Source organism: Strix uralensis, chromosome 26 (genome assembly GCF_047716275.1).
Source record: "Strix uralensis isolate ZFMK-TIS-50842 chromosome 26, bStrUra1, whole genome shotgun sequence".
Classification (NCBI taxonomy): Eukaryota; Metazoa; Chordata; class Aves; order Strigiformes; family Strigidae; genus Strix; species Strix uralensis.
Genome location: NC_133997.1, coordinates 5,826,471 through 5,830,784, shown reverse-complemented (window position 1 = coordinate 5,830,784; position 4,314 = coordinate 5,826,471).

The window sequence follows — 4,314 nt, the reverse complement described above, 5'->3', positions numbered from 1 at the left end:
CCAGCTGGGTCAAACCCTGTTGTTTTACTTCTGTGTTGCAACACGCTTGAAATTGGGAGAATTTTATTCTCTAGGTACTGCAGGTGACGGGTCCTTGTGTGCTAGGCGAGGGCAGGGTTTGCAAGCATGGCACTGTGTGAATCCCCTCCCTGCAGGGATGCAGGTCACTGCTCCCTCTGAGATTGCGCCTTTGTGAAGTCTGAGGGCCAAACCAGCACGGGAAGGTGTCGATCAGAGCTGGGTGACTCTTGCAGGGTGCAGTCTCGTGCCTGGGTGGCTACGTTGCCTGGCTGAACCAAACCCCTTCTCCATCCACCCTTTCTTTCTGCTCCTTCTGCTGTGAAGATCATGTTCCTCAGCACATAATTTGCCATTGTGGAACATTTTGAGTTGGAAGGGACTGATAAAGCTCAGAGTCCAACTCCAAGTGCAATTTTAATGAGAAACAAGGTGTGTTCAGCACTGAAGCTGCTGGTTTCTGGGTTTTTATCTCTGAAGGGTTCCTCACAGAGTGCTCCATGGGGCTGTTTGCATTAGGCATTGCAGCTGTGAGCTAAAAGCAGGCCCAGTGAAAGGCACCTGTTTTGGGAAGGTGTGATGGGGCTTTCGGAGCTGGGATGGTGACCCAGTGCCCTTTAGTACATGGCATTACCGTGTTTAATGTACTCGGCGCTAATCTTTCTCTAAACAGAAGCGATCTTGCTGAGTTCAGCACTGAAGGAGCAATAACCAATGAAGGAGATGAGATTAAGAAAACTCACAAGAATCAAATGTGCTAGAAAGGGCTGGGGAAGTGCCAGGGGCACTGCAGTAAATGACCTCCCTGGGAATCGAGGACAAATAAAATCTATGCCCCGTCTCTCTTCTCCCAGGCGCCTTCTGTCGATGCCTTAGCCCTCCCCTCCCTGGTATGACCATAGATGTTGCTTTCAGGGTTATTTTTGCACTGGAGTACAACAAATCCTCTGTGCTATGGGGCCGAGATGAAGATCCGTGTCACTGCATTCAGAAAAACTAACCTCTCGAGCTCAAGGAGAGCTGCTTCAGTTGGCAGTAGCATTAGGTGCTTTATTCTGTCTGGAACAGCCTTGAGAGGGCAAACAAAACCTCTGTGCTGTGGCTCTTGTTTCCAAAGGCTCTCTGCAGGAAGGGCTGCTGGCGATTGTGTTTTTTGTTGTAGGGTTGTTTTTTTTTTCTCTGTGAGCCAGAAAGAGAGCCCAAAATTTGCCCAAACGCCATCAGGCTGGGATGAGAATGGGGTGCAGCAACCTAAGGGAATTGCGGGTCCCAGTCCCAGCTCTGCTGGGCTCGGTGGGGATATAGGAAAGTCTTTTGCTCAAGTCGCTGTGGAGCTGCTTCCAAGTGCTCAGAGGGGATGGTGGCGCTTTCATCTGGGATGTGGTGGAGGTGATGGGAGCAGTAGAGTTTGATTGTTTTTTTGTTGGTTTTTTTTTCCCATATGAAAGCATTGGGGATGGTAAATGCCTTGGTGATGGGCTGGTGGAGGTTTTCCCCTGGTGGGTTTGGTTGCCGGCAGCGTGAGGGTGTCCTTCACGGAGCCTGGGCACCCCAAAATGTCTCGAGAGCGGCCGCTGCCTCGGATCCCTACCCCAAGCGCCGTGCAGGCTCGGAGGCTGCGAGGATGACTTGGCAGTGATATATTTACTACAATTACCATCTCTCTTCCCAGAGGAGGAAAAAATAGATGAATAATATGTTTTGAAGGTGTCATGGAGTGAAAGCAAGAGAGGAGCTTGAGCCTGAACTTATGAATAACTTATAGGCTTCCTCCCTTCATGCAGTCACTCCATTTGGGCTTATCTTCCTCACCCGTAGGAGGTGTAATTAAAGGAGCAAAGCCGGGCATCCAGGCGCACGGCGGCTGCCTGTGGGCACTCGTCTGTCTGGCTCCATGTGTCCTGTGCATGCAAGGGCACAGGAGTGCAGAAATGCCTTTGTATGCAGACGTGGGCTGGGCTACACGTTGGGCTTTACAAACTTTCCCCCCTCAGCTCTTATCCCTCATTAAGAAAAAGGATATGTTGCACATAACTCATCTTTGATATTTTGGTATAGCTGGTAGAAGTGTTTCTTTAACTGTCCCCTCACGCTGGTGAAACTAGAAGCAGAAGTAACCCAGGGTGGGGAAACACTGCAAGAGGAAGGAGGCAAGCCCTGCAACCCTTACTTAAGATTTGGGAGGTTTTTGTTCAGTTCTTGACACAGCTGGAAATCCCCTTCCTGACCTCATGCGGTGACTTAGCCTTTCCAAGTCTTATTTTTGTAGCCATAAAATGAGAAGTAATTTGCTCTTGTCTCAACACCTTTCTCTGCTTTCTCTATTTTGACTTTAAGAGCTCAAGGGAGGGACTGTTTTTTACCGGGTGTACATACAGAGTCTAACATAATGGAACCAGGATCTTATCAAAAGCTTGTGAATGCTATTGTAATGCATATAGTAATTATAGGTATGTATATGTAGGGATGATGAAAAAAAATCCAATGAAACATGGCATTTCCCTCTGGAAAAATGTTAGCGGAATAAAACCACGCCTGGGAGTATGTCAGTTCCAGCAAAAAATGTCTATTAAAAATTATGCAGTGCTGTTCAGCAAGGTCACAACGCTCCTTTTAGAGCCAGTAAGAGGTTTCATTTCAAAGCAGCATGTCACTTTTTTTTCCCCACTGCAGACTTTTAGCTAAGGTGTTGTATTTTAGTCTTCTATTCAGTTTTGGGGAGGGGGGGAAAAAATCTCATCTAAAATTTTGCAGAAATTTCTGCCGAAAGTGGCCTTGTGCAGCTGGATGTGCATGGAGGTGTGGTATCCCTGTTTAACACCATATATATGTGATTTCCAATGAATAATTTCTTCCCCCTGTCCCCCTATCTCGGGAGTGCAGCCCTGCTATCTGTATGTTCATATCAGCCCCGCACGTAGATATGTATGAGTGTAATGGATATTAGGCATTTATTGCAAGGCATTCTGTTGAACATCACCTGCTGTTCAACATGAAAAGTTGATGTTCCACAAAGCCACAAGCCGAAGGCTCCTTAAGAGCTGTTCTGGTGCATCGGGTAAATATACGTGCTCGGAACAAGCGCTGTGTGAATTAATAATGCATAGAGCAAATCTGTAGGAAGAGCAGCTACTGCATAGGGCCTCCTTATAAACTGCTCTCTCTGCTTAGGCAAATAGACAGGGAAGTTGTGTTTTTTAAAGCATAATGGGTAGGTAATAAACCAAAGTAACCTAATCAACCGCTTCCAGCTGCTGTAAGTACGGTAGCTGGCTTGGCAGCCAGGGTCAAATTTGGAAGCGTTGTGAAAGGTGGTAAAAACTACGTGGCATGTTGCGTTATCGTAGGTAACTTGCCTTGACAGAGTAGTGGGGAAGCAGTGGAGAGGATGAGATGATGTCATGGTGGTAGGAATCCTTACCCCCTAACAAGGTCTCCCCATGTAAAATGCATCACCTGGAGGTTTCTGGGGCAGTGACAAGTTTGAGCTGGAGGAACAGCCCCTCACTCCAAAAAGGCCATTGAATGACTCGAGCGTGTCCAGAGAAGGGCAACGGAGCTGGTGCAGGGTCTGGAGCACAGGTCTGATGGGGAGCGGCTGAGGGAACTGGGGGGGTTTAGTCTGGAGAAGAGGAGGCTGAGGGGAGACCTCCTGGCCCTCTACAACTACCTGAAAGGAGGGTGCAGAGAGGGGGGATGAGTCTCTGCAGCCAAGGAACCAGCGCCGGGCCAAGAGGGAATGGCCTCAAGCTGTGCCAGGGCAGGGTCAGACTGGCTCTTAGGAAGGATTTCTTTGCAGAAGTGGTTGTTGGGCGTTGGAATGGGCTGCCCAGGGCAGGGGGGGAGTCCCCATCCCTGGAGGGGTCGAAGAGTCGGGTTGACCCAGCGCTGAGGGATCTGGTGGAGTTGGGAACGGTCAGGGTGAGGTTCATGGTGGGGCTGGAGGATCTTCAAGGTCTTCTCCAACCGAGATGATTCTGTTACCATGAGATTGGTAGGATCAGGTATTAAATACCCCAGAATCTTTATTTGTTTCCTGAGAAATACCCTGCTGAATATGCAGCCAGGACTGCATCATTAGCGGTGCCATTGCCATTAGCTCTTCCCATCCTAGCGAGGTGGGAGGTTGTGCAGGCACTAGCAAGCTGTAGGCTGCTCCTGAGGGTACCATAAAATGGTGGTGGAGAGCTCTGGATCAGTCAGACCTCCTCATGGTCTATGGTTTGAACCAAGACTTGGTAGAGGAAAAGGAAGGAGCGCTGAAAGCTTTACACCTGCTGCTGTTTTGGCAAGACC